The 13,218-nt window shown below is 37.1% G+C and overlaps 1 long non-coding RNA gene across 1 annotated transcript in view; it reads right to left on the reverse strand.

Annotated features, from left to right (window-relative positions):
- Positions 1-5,609: 5,609 nt before the first annotated feature.
- LOC144249065 (uncharacterized) overlaps positions 5,610-13,218 on the reverse strand; it is a 43,087-nt gene continuing 35,478 nt past the window's right edge. Inside the window, exons 2-3 of the long non-coding RNA XR_013342134.1 lie at positions 6,951-7,048; positions 5,610-5,657 (exon numbers count right to left, since the gene is read on the reverse strand). This is a non-coding gene — a long non-coding RNA (uncharacterized LOC144249065). The remainder of the gene's footprint in view (positions 5,658-6,950; positions 7,049-13,218) is intronic.

The raw sequence follows: 13,218 nt of genomic DNA on the forward strand, positions 1-13,218 counted from the left end.
AACCATCTGCAATAATATTACACCTTTTAATCAGCGACCCTATTAAGGATCTCATGTCCCATGCTGATCCCAAATATAGAGACAATGGAGATGGCTGTAAGCAAAGCCTTTATTGAGCCTGGGAAATGCCTAGGCATCTTACCACCACACTGCCTACCAGCCCCAGTTAGAAACATGAAATCCATACCCAGAAACTTGGTCTAAGGCAGAACTGCCTTAAGGAAAATGTGTTATAAACAGAATAGTATTTTATGTTCAAATTTTAGTTCTGGAGAGAGAGACAGATTAACAAAAGGAGTAATTAGGCAAACAGGGTGGAAATGGCATAATTTCTCCTGGAAGGTAGCTTTCATTTTGCCCAGAAAAGATTTAGAGTCATAAAAATCACTTAAAGTAACAACCATTTCAATGAAAATTTACACCAAGTACAGTAAAAAATATATTTCTGTTTGTCAACACTATTAAACAATCATCTAGGCCAATTTCCTTATTTTACAAGAAAAAAATAGACTTTTCCCCCTAATAATCAACCACTTAAGAACAAATTTCCACTGGAGTGGAAAAAGAAGGTAGATCCAGGAGGGCAGAGGTCTCGAGGGTCCTCTAGGAGCAAACCAGAGACTAGAGTCAAAACATGAAAAGAGAAATAAGAATGCTGGAAGATCAGATAGAAGAAAAGCAGAAGCAAGGTTGCTTATTCCACTAGACTAAATTCCACCTTCTCTGAAAAATGGCAAAAAAGAAAAAAAAATGAGGATTCTAGGTCCACAATGAAGCCAGAAAATTTCATAATCTTATGCTGAATAAAATTGCAAAAAGCTTCTTTGGAACCTGGAAAGTACTCCCACGAAATGTGGCGAAACACACAAGTTCTTTGTCAGACATTGCCTTGCCCTGTGTCCTCTCATGATAATGTTAATACACAAATGAATAGAAAATGAAGGATATGATTCCTAGGGAGTCCCATAAGTTTTCCTGTGTGAAATTAGAATGGTAAACATATAATTAAAATATGTACTGCTTTGCAATTAAAAGACTGCCATTCCCAAGCTTTCTGACAATGCCATATAGTATCACTTTGCTTCTAAAAATTCCTTTCACAGTTGGCTCTATAGAAGTTTACATTCTGCACTATTCTTAGCTGTCAGCTAGATCTACAGCAGTTGGAGGATTCCGGGGAGTCCTCATCGCCAAATTCCAGGACACGTAGCTAATGCCACTGTTTCCATATTCTCTTGTTAAAATAAATGCATGATCTAGAAGGTTTAGTTATCAAAAGAAAGGTACTTTTAAATATAATACAAACCAAAACAAATTTTTTTCTATAGCAAACTCTTAAAATAACAACCATTTCAATGAAAATTTACACCAAGTACAGTAATGGTGATGACAAACAGGAATATATATTTTAAACAATATAAGAATAAATAAATGATTCCAGAACCAGAATTACAAAGACAATTAATATTATTTAGTAGAGCAATTTGATCAATGTGTTTAATAGACCATGTTGAATACATGTCTAATTCAGATTAATTCTTGATCAGATATTTGCTGAGCACCTTCTGAACAAAACACTCAAAAAAATGCCAGACTTCCTGAAGTTTACATTGTAGGGTGGATATTTTAAAAAATTAAAATTTAGAAATCATAGTGTATTAGGTGACAAACACTGTGCAAAACCAGAATGGTTTTGGAGGGTCACAGAGGAGATGTCAAACCATGTTAAATAGGGTGGCCTGCATGTACCTCATTAAGAAGGGAATGCCCAAGAATGCTTACAGCAAGAGAAGGACCGGCCATGTGGGTATTTAACAGCATTCCAGACAGAAGCCTGTGCAAAGACTCTGAGGTGTAGCATGTCGGCATGTATGAGTAGCAGAGGAAGAGTAGCAGGAGACTGAGGCAGCTCAGTTGGTACAGGACTTTGTACACCGCTGTTAGTACTTTGGCTTTTATACTAAAGGTTCTGAACAAATGAATGACATGGTTGTGCTCTAGAATGATCATTCCAACTGTTTTCTTGAAACATGTGGGATGGAGAAAGAATAGAAGCAGGAAACCCAATTAAGGGGTGAAAGACAAATAAATTGCTCATAGTAGTGTGCTAATAGTAGAGATAAGAGTTGATCAAATAAAATATATAGTGACTTAAAGGTAGAAAAAATGGAATTTTCTGACTGGATGAGGGTAGAAGAGAAAGAGAAAATTGCAGGATATCTTAGAATTTAACCCTGAGCAATCAAAAAGGTGATATCACCATCAACTGAGAAGGGGATGGCTGGGAATGAATTACTAAGTTGAAGATTTGATGTTCCATTTTGGTGTATATTGGATTTAAGATATTATTTGCACTCACAGGGGAAATTTCAACAAGGCAGTGAATAAAGGCAACTATATCTAAATATTGCCACAAAGGCCCAAAATGGGATGGTAACTGGCAAGCTTAGGAGAGGCAGCAGGAAGCTTTGGTTTACATTGCTTTAATATAAGAAATATAGGTCTGGGGTTGTGGCTCAGCGGTAGAGTGCCCGCCTCACATATGCGAGACCCAGGGTTCGATCCTCAGCACCACATAAAAATAAATAAAATAAAGTTATTGTGTCCAACTATAACTAAAAAATAAGTATTAATATACATCTATTATATATATAATAGATATAAAAGTATATTGGTATATTTGTAATAGTATATTTATATAAATATTAAGGATGATAATGTTCCAAGAAGGTGAAAACCTGATGAATCAGGAGAGACAGAGGATTGCTGGAACAATTATCTTGAGTAGATAAGAAAGGATGGGATCCAGCACACAAGTAGAAGGAGTAGGCTTCTCTGTAAGAAGAAGCAATAGAGACAAGCACATACAATAAAGTTTATGGAGGCAGATGCTGGTAGATGGGTAAATATAATGGTTGGAGTCTGAAGAATTTTCTTTCAGTTGTGATTGATGATGATGGAGAAGGGGTATAAGGTTTAAAAAAGAGATGTAAAAAAAATTAACTAGAAAAGTGGAAAAGTAAATGGATTAGGGAAGCATAATTCCAGACAGCACTAAGAATGAAGCACAAGCTGGCTGGTGCATGCCTGTAATCCCAGTGTCTCTGGAGGCCAAGGCAGGATGATGGAGAATTCAAAGCCAGCCTCAGTAACAGCAAGGTGATAAGCAACTCAGTGAGACCCTGTCTCTAAATAAAATACAAAATAGGGCTGAGGATGTGACTCAGTGGGTGAGTGGCCCTGAATTCCATCTCCAGTACCAAAAAAAAAAAAAAAGAACGAAGAACAAGCCTCAGAGGTCCACCTGAAGTGCGTAATAATTAATTTACATTTGGACTCGATTCAAATTTTACATTAAGGCAAGATTGGTTTTTCTCCGGTCATGTTCACATTCATTGGTCCACATACACAGTAGACAGAGAAATGGACTTATAGCTTTGGCAAGGAAGAACAGTGATGCCCAACCAGGCAGGGAATTGAAGATATATGCAAGGGGGTGACTAGAATCGTTGAAAAGGAATTTAACCTTGGTCAAGACAGAAAAAAAACCATTAGGAGGAGAGTAACAGAGTGATAAGTAGGAGAATTAATGGGCTTGAGAACTAGATGGGACCTGGGAAATGTTTTGGATCATTGTTCCAGGAGTGGGCTAGAAGGGAGGAAATGGTCATCATAGAGTGGGGAGAGATTATGCAGATGTTACAATTATGGGTAATCCAAAATTCAGGATAATAATCTTTTGTTTGTTTGTTTGTTTTTTACCCAAGAAAAGGTATTGTAGAAAAGAAAAAAATATAATGTGAGCAGAAGAAAATGAGGAATGATTAAACACAGTTCTATTGAAAGGATCAGCAGGCTTTCAAGATCCATCCGCTATTAAATTGCTTCCTTTGGATTTCCATCAGTATAGAGAAAATAATGACAGGTGGCAGCCAGTGTAAGAAAAAGACTTTATTTCTCAAAATAAACTATCTTCAATGACTTCACCCACTAGAGATTTATTTAACATTCTTCTTTTGAAATGCATTTATTGTATCAGTCATCTATATCTTAGTATAAATTGTGGTGATTAGAATAGTACAGTGTTTTCTGATCCCTAACTCATATCTCTCCAATGAGAAAGTGGAAGTTCTCAACAGAAAAAATGAAAATATTGACTGATGTTTATATCAGCTTTATGCAAAATAGCCAAAAAGTAGAAACAATCCAAATGTCTATCAATTGATGAATAAATAAAATGTTGTCTATTCAAACAATGGAATAGTTTTGGTAATTAAAATATGCAAAGTTCTGATATATGCCACAACTTGGATGAAATTTTCATTATGCTAAATAAGTTAAACATAACCTAGTGAGACCCTGTCTCAAAATAAAATTTAAAGAAAAAAGGGGTGGGGATGTAGCTCAGTGGTAGGATGTGACTGGGTTCAATCCTCAGTACACAAAAAAAGCCATATATTGTTTGATTCTATATAAATGAAATGTCCAGACGTGACAGGTCAATACAAAGTAGATTAATGGTTGCCTAGGGTTATAGGTATGGTGATTGAGAGTGATAACTATGGGTTAGGGGGTTTCTTTTGGTGGTAATATAAATGTTCTAAAATTGATTGTGATGATAATGTACAACTCTGTATAGATACTAAAATAAAATTGGAATTTATAATTATTTGGGTGGATTGTGCAATATCTGAATTATACCTCAATTAAATTGTTTTTGAAAGAAATGTGATGAAATGAAACTCTGGGCTGGGGTGTAACACATCCTTAGCATACCCAAGACCTTGGGTTCAATCCTCAACACCAGAGAAAGAAAGAAAGCAAGGAAAGAGAAAAATCTGAATGAGTTCAAGTGAGCTTTGGATAGCTGAAGGGCAGTATTTAAAAAGACCATATTTAAAAAAAAAAAAAAAAACCCTGGGAAACACTGAAAGAAGTTCTATCTTTCTTGGAATTTGACCAGCTGATAATTCACATGGGAATCTTTCTGGAATCTGCTCTGCAATCATCTTGGGCCCTTCTGCTGCTCAAGGTTGCTAATGCTTCCCCAGAAGAAACACACACTGACCAAGCAAACACAGAGCTTTCAGAGAACAGTGTATAGAGCTCAGTCTCCAATTTTAGGCAGAAATTAAATTCTCACTGCTGCAGGCTGTGTGTGTGACTTTGGATAAATCTTACTGTTCTTGGTCTCCATGTCCAGTGGGAAAAAAATGGGAAAGTACCCATCTTATAGTATCATTGCAAGAATTAAATAAAAAAGGCCAAGAACTTATTGCAATAACTAGCACATAATGACTGCTTACTTATAATAACAACAAAATTTTAAGAATGTACAGCTGGATGGTTAGAGATGCCAATATATTTTAAGGTGTATACTCTAGCACTCTCTATTTATACCCCCAAGCCAGGCAATCAGAAGGAAAGAAAAGTAGTGCATTCAAGTGAGGTCTCTTTCCCCACTTCCTTCTCTCCTCATCAAATACTTCCTATGTGACAAATACTCCTGTCTCTGAGTGAAATTGATCCTTGCCTTCAAAAAGAAATGGTAATGTCACAGGGGCAGCTACTTTTGTACCCAAATGTAGAACAATTGCTAAGTTGTTACCTTTGGTGAAATGAATCAGGGCTGCTGCCATCAAATGGCCTTTGTAAACCTGTGAAAAAAAATTCACCAAAAATATGTCTTAATTTGACACTAACAGTTCAACGAGCAAGCAATGCTTGTGCAGATTTATGCTCTAACATTTATTTCATTACTTAATATATACACACAAATAATAATTATTTTATAAGTAATAAAATAACCACTTTCAATTACTTCTTATTCATAATTATTATTAGTTAATATTTGCTTACTATTTGTTAATCATTAAAGTAGCACAATGTGCTATGGAGTCACATACAAGAGAAGGATTAGTTCTATTAGCCATGTCAGGCTTCAGAGAGGAGATATGCTTTCAAGAGGCCTTGGAAGGATAAGAAGAAATTCTAAAGCTAAGAAGCGGGCATGAGAACAGCAGTTAACTATCTGTCCACTGGAAACCACGTAATGGATTCCAGAGTACAACAACTCTAACTCCAAAGGCTCACCCCAGAATCCAATGCCCATGTAACTGGTTGAAGTGAATAAAGACCAAAAAAAAAAAAAAAAAAAAAAAAAAAAGATCATTTGATTTGACAGTGAAGACACTGGGTGAGATGCATTTTCTGAGGAAGCTGTTGGCTCTGTTAGATGTAAGAATTACCTAAATTATTTCTCTTTTCATGTAGCCCACTTCTGAAGAACTGAGATAAATTCTTTAGTAATTTCTTTGAGTGGGAAGCCTTCAAAAAGACATAAGCCCATGGAATTACTAAAAGGAAAGTCACTTTTCATTGGGGAGAGGAATTTATTATCTCTGAAATAATTATGCTTATAGCTGGAGCCTGACTATAAAAATCTTAAGTCTTTCTTTTTTTTTTAAAGTACTACCAATTACCTGGAGGCGGTCTCCCTTAGTTGTGAGATATTTAGTCTAATTTTTTAAAGGAAATAAATTCTTCTCTATGCTCAATTTTCATGCTCTTTAAGTGTTTACAGGGCAAAAGAAAAAAATGTTTGCATAACTTATAAGGAACAAATCATAACAAAGTACTTAGTTAAAATTTATAAGTCCATAACTATGAAGAGATGAATCTGCTTCAGAAAAAAGCCAAGTTTTCAGACTGGGAAAATTCAAATGCTATATCCTCAGAAAGACTTCCTTGACCTTTCTAAGATAACAGCACATCCTACCACCGCCCCTGAAGCCATTAAATCTCTTAAAATCCCTGCTTTGTTTTCTCTATAGCATTTAATCCAGAACTTTGTTCACTTTTCTCTTGTCTTTCACCACAAAATCTAAGGTCCAAGAGAGCAGACACATGCCCATATTGCTCAGCTTTCTACCCCAACCCTTATCCAGTACCTGGTTCATGGTGCACTATAAATTTTTGTTGAATGCATAAAATCAACCAGGCCACAGCAATAATGATCTTAAGGTGAATGGCACTGAAAGGTTTCACCCTGTGAACAGAACGTGAAGTTAACATACGATTCCCAGCAACTCCAAGTAATTCCATCCTTTCAAACTAACCACACAGTCACGCACAAATGACCAGCTAGCACACAGGTGGTATATAGAATGAAATTTCCATAGCAGGCCTACTGATTTCAAGCTACTTCCTTAGGGAAAGGATCACCTTTTTTAGTAGCACTAGCCACTCAGTAAAGCATGAATGCTTCATTAAGCTCACATTCCATTTTAGACTGTGGGAAGTGTTTTCCCCACTAAACATACCATTCATTTGACCTAAACACCTGGAAAGGTGACAAACTACTAAATATACCTAGACTCATTTAGTTATGTTTTCCCCGAGAAACATAATTAGTTATGTTTTCTGTGGTTAAAGGGAGGAAGGGTGGAAGGGGGTGGACAAAATGGGCTGCATTTAAATAGTGAGGATCCATAGAGGCAGCCACCAAGAATTTTATGCACATTTGGATGAAAAGGAAAAAATGAAACTGCCCATGATATGGGATTAATTATGCTTGCTGCTTGAGTTAGAATGTTGACTACAAGCTCCAAATGTGTTAGCACTTCTTGGTTTGGTGAAAAGAACCAAGAGCTATTGACGAGAACAGAAATAAAAGCTGCAATAATATTGCTGTGGGAAGCAAGGACTTTCAGCTGTTATTATAACACTTTATCCAAATAACTTTAGAAAACCCAAGTTTTTCTTCAAATCATTTTTGTTATCTGTAGTGTTTAATTTACATCTTACTATTGCAATGGCCACTGCACAATGAAAGGTCTTTCCCAAATCCAGTCCTAAACATCCAACTGCAATTAATTTTTGCATCTTGAGCTCTGTCTTAGCTTTTTTACTGTAGTGACTAAAAGGATCTGACCAGAACAATTTTAGGAGAGGAAAAGTTTAATTAAGGGCACAGGGTTTCAGAGGTCTCTATCCATAGACAGCAGGTTCCATTTCTCCAGGCTCAAAGTGAGGCAGAACATCATGGCAAGAGTGTGTCTGTTTTTTCGCTGCTGCAACTGAAAGACCCTATATGACAACTGTAAAGGAGGAAAGGTTTACTTAAGGACTCACAGTTTCAGAGGCCTTAGTCCATAGAAGGCCAGTTTCATTTTTCAGGGCTTGAGGTGAGGACATGATGGCGGAAGAGTGTGGCAGAGAAATCCACCTCACATGATGATCAGAAAGCAGAGACAGAGAGACTCTACTCTTCAGATACAAAATACATACCCCATAGTCATGTCCCCAATGAACTACTTCCTCCAGCCATACCACCTGCCTCCAGTTACCACTCAGTTAATTCCATCAGGGATTAATTCACTGATTAAGTTAAGGGTATGACCCAATCATTTCTCCTCCAAACTTTCTTACATTGTCTCACACGTGAGCGATTGGCGGACACCTCCCATCCAAATCCTAACAAACTCATAGTGTGTGAAGGCACACCACTCCTAAAAGTCCAAGTCCTTTCAGTCCCAGGAGGCTCCCACACTCTCCTAGTCCTTTGCTGGAATTCTCTATCCATTCAATGGTGACCTCTTCTATAGCAACTGTTCATTCAATCATGCTGGTCTCTTCTCTGTTCTCCACTTACTCCTCCTTGGGGCTGCTCACCAATTTGAGGCATCCTGTCTTGCTTGGTCTTTAGAAGTGTTTTAGAAGGAAAGTATCCTCTGTTGATTTTTACAGCTGTTCCTTCCCAGAACCTGAAGTCAGTTTCCTTCACATTAAAATCAGACACTGGGCTCATACATATAAAAGTACTCCTCCCAAATAACTGAGCAGTTTCCCAGACTCAGGTATGCATCTTTTCAACAATCTCCTTTATCAAGATGAGTTTTCTACTCAGGATGTTGCTAGAGGTTCCCGGAGTCCCAGGGATAAAGGATCAGTTCCACAGTTATCTCCTCATTTTTCCTTGACTCCCAGTGGCAAATGCTTTGAAAATATAGCAACCCCCTCAGGAGTGTGCAGATTAGGTTTCCTCTTACCCTACACCACAGTTTTCCTGCAAAGGTGAAACTTTTAACATGAACTTGGTGCCTTGGAAGCAAATGAAGGTAAGGAATATGAAAGCTCAGATTAGTAGCCCAAAGCTCCTCATTTACTGACAATTCTTACACGAAATAGAGAAAACACCTACTGATTAAAAAACAAAGAAGTCAACTAAAGTTGGTGGCTTGAGTTTCAGCAAATAAAGAAAAAAAAAAAAACTGAACATGAATCAGCTAACATTTAGGACTTCTCTGTAGGAGTGAATATTTCTCCCGAATAGAGAGGTCAGTGGGCTGCCATGTAACATCTATTCTATCAGCTAGAACATTTCGCTCTGTAGTATAATGGAGCTTGTAAATAAAGCTAAACTCAGAGTTGTTTCCCAAGGGGAGATCATGCAGTCTGCTCTGGTGGAATGTCAAGACGTAAGGGAAAAAGAGATCATCAATAAACAAATGCACAGAACTGAATAGTTACATTCTTATTTGTGGACAAACCCGTCTTTATTTCAGGCCCTATGTTAGGAAGTCACGGCTTCTCCTCTTTATAAATAGCTTGGCATTTGGAGGCTACCATTTGTAATGGCTTATGACAGTCTCTGTACCTTTCCCACTCTTGTGTACCTAATGCATACCATTTGTTTGCATTCCATTGTCAGCATGTACATTTGCACTTGGTAGATTTGTGGGAAGGCAGAGATGACCCAGCAGTCCCACAAAGCTCAACACAAAACCAAAGGTGTTTACATTGCTCAAGAAGCTTTCTACCTTCAGTAGCTCCCAGAAATATAATCATCCACTAGGCCATAGTAAGACACTCTTTCTTGATTCCCCACAAAGACAAGTTAGTAAATTCAAAGAAAGGAAAATGGACCTGCCCCACACCCTAAGCGGCTGAGATTTTTATTTCATTCATATCCATTTCTAAAAGACACATGTAAATAAAGGAAGGCAATAAGAATAGAGCTTGATAAAATCAAATTGTCAAATGGGCAAAGCATAGTAAGTTAATAATGCTGTGGACAAAATTAGCCAGAGATATTCATCTAGCTTGACCTTTGTTTCCCAAATGAATTACTATTCTTACTCTATTCAGGGACTACTTTTAAAGGGCTGGTTACTAAGGGGGTACCACAATAGCTTCAGATTTCATTTTTTAAGAATTCAAAGGTCCATGAGGAAGAAAGCAGCCTGCTCTTTGCAATTTCACTTGGAAGGAAGCTTACACTTAAATAGTTTTCAAGTTTTCTTCTGAAGACATTTTTATGCTCTAAGATTAAAATTAAACATATACAAAGAAAGATTTGTATTGCTGAGATTTTTTAAAATGGGTGATGGACAACTGATATGGATAGAAAGGAACAGCTACCTCTGTCACTATCTGGCTATGTTCTAAGCCTTCAAATTGCTCAGGAAGTAAGGTTTCTAGTTAACCTTCAGCTCTAAAAAGGTCCCTACAGATCCATTGTGGCAATCCCAGTTTTTGAAACTTAGTGGTTTTTTTTTTTTTTTAAATCTCACCCCACCCACACCACTGCATGACTACATAATGCAATTCTTTCCGTCTTTGCCCTGAGCACACATTAAGCAATCTAACTCCTACACTTAGAATCTCACCAAAAAGGAAAGGGAAAGAGAGGAGAGGGAAAGAGAGGAGCAGAAGGAGGGATAAGGTGGGAAGGAAAATACAGGGTTTGCACACAAAGAATTTCACTTGTATGATGGATCTAATGATGAAGTAACCAAGTTTTGTTTTAATGTTAAAATAAGGCAAAACTTCTAAACATAAGATGTTTTTTTTTTTAATTTCTTATGTTCCTTTTTAAAGGCTCACTTATGACATACAATAAACACTGGCAAAGCATCCATGTCTCCAGAGAGAGACCCATTAAATATTTTGGAAGTTAACTTTTAGTTGGCATCTTTCTAAACACGTAATTCCCCAAATCTTCAAGCTAGAATTACAATGATCTGGAACCCAATCTGTCAGTCAGCAAAGCCTCAGAGCCCTCACTTTTAATAGTGAAATGGGCTGAAGGGCAGACACACTGACAGCTGGCCCCTTGCTCGCTCTGCCATGTAAATCCACTTTCACATAACTAGCTCACATTCTAGCTTTTAGAGTGATGGCTCATCCTAGAGGCTGTTCTAATTGGATAAGCTTATAGACTATTTCCATAATGACAAAGAATCAGACAACGTTTTTCCACGATTTCCACAGTCAGCCTAATGGAAAGTCTGCTGGACAGGGAGTGTTACCATCTGATGAGTCGGTGCCCTGCCCAAGTCTGGCCATCTTGCCTCAATTTTCCTAGGTTGGAAATGAAGATATCCAAAAACTTCTTCGTCATGAGGAAGGATGAGACTGGTCTTTCTCTTGAATAAGTCAATTACAGAATTAGGTCATATGTGTAAAGATTCATGCAGCAAATGTGAAGACACTAAAAGAAGCAACAGTGTGCCTGTAAGATTTAATATACGTTCAAAGAAAGTAGCTATTATGCTTCATGACCAGGTTAAACTGAGTACTCATTTAATCTTGCTGTAAAAAAAATTATAAGAAATCATTATTCCCACCAGTTTACACCTGAAGAAATACTCTTTTACATATCAATCAATTTTCCTCCGTATACTCCACTTATAAATGGAAAAATTTAAAAATAAGCCCATGTCTCTGATTCTGGAACCACCAGCAGTTGTTAATGTATGGAAAAGAATAAAGATTTGATGTCCATGACTAGTTAAGGATCATTAATAAATATACAGAGACACAAATATATTGATTGTGTGTGTGTGTGTGTGTGTGTGTTTTATAAGGTACGTGGTATTTAAAGACCACACACACACACACACACAAACTGGGAATTTATAAACCTCTATGTGACAATTTGGTAGTATGTCAACCTGTCATCTTCTAGAGAATCTATACCTATAAAGTTTATTCACCTTGTCTATGATGACATAGAAAATGAGGGGCTGTGACTGTACAATGTCCCTTCTGCTTCACTACCTCCACCTTTGACTCATTCTCTTAATTAGTTAGCTTTTATGTGTCCACATCTAAAACACAGCTCAGTGGTCCTCTCAGCCAGCATGAGTGAGTGGAAGCTGGTCTTCCCTTTGCCCAGAGTCTAACTTTGGACACCTTTCACTTTTCTCCAAGAGTTTACTTGTCTTCTGTTTACCTCCTCACCTCTCTAATAAAAAGAGCACATTTTCTTATTTCTCTTTGTCTCCAGCACATAGCATGATGCTGGTTACATGTCAGCAGATGTTTAACTAATGTGTGATGCATGGGTAGATGAAAGATTAAATGATAAGGACTCATAATGCCAGGCTTCCATGGTGACACACCTTTACAATTCCATATCTAATACCCGAATTGCAATCCTGTGCATAAACAAAGGGTTCTTTGAAACTCTTGAGGAATGAAAGTATTTGAGATCCAAATATTAGCACCAGAAATCCCCACGCCCAAATTTGAGAGCCTAGTAGAGCTGTGGAATCAACAACTTCTTCATGGGAAAGATAGCTCCTCCATGACCAGTTTTATTTCTCTATTTGTATTTATATCCCAACATAAATACAAGTATTTATTTTGCTATGCCAACAAAACCTGATTATACTTTAAGAAGAAAGGGAAAAAAGGAATGTAACAATTTCAATAAAGAAAAGGGACCCCACTTAATATTTTTCTTTTTGCAAATCTAGGACAAAAATTACCAGCTACTCAAATACTAGAACTTATTATCAGTTACCCTTTAAACTCAAATGACAAACTTATGGGGGAAAAGTAGAAATAACTTTGCAAAACCAAAAGCAAAAAAAGATTGAATTTTTCAAGTTCAAAAAGCAGCTGAGTATACACACAGAAGGATCTGGATAATTTTAAACATATAGTATAGTGTGTGGTATCATATATCATGGGTACCATTCTGAATACTTTTGGTTTCAGGAACATTTTTTGGTTCAAATACCTTAAATATAATTTTGAATTGACTGGCTAAAAAAAAGTGTCCAGCGAAGGTATCAGATGGAACAGCATTTTTGAAAACACCCAAACCCAAAAACAATGCTGAGGGAAGGGCGGCTTCCCTACCCTGCTAACAAAGGAAGGAAAGTGAATAAGGCGAATGTCCTCAGCAATGCTCTCACTCTAAACAAA

The sequence above is a fragment of the Urocitellus parryii genome, chromosome 11 (assembly GCF_045843805.1).
Source record: "Urocitellus parryii isolate mUroPar1 chromosome 11, mUroPar1.hap1, whole genome shotgun sequence".
In the NCBI taxonomy this organism is placed as follows: Eukaryota; Metazoa; Chordata; class Mammalia; order Rodentia; family Sciuridae; genus Urocitellus; species Urocitellus parryii.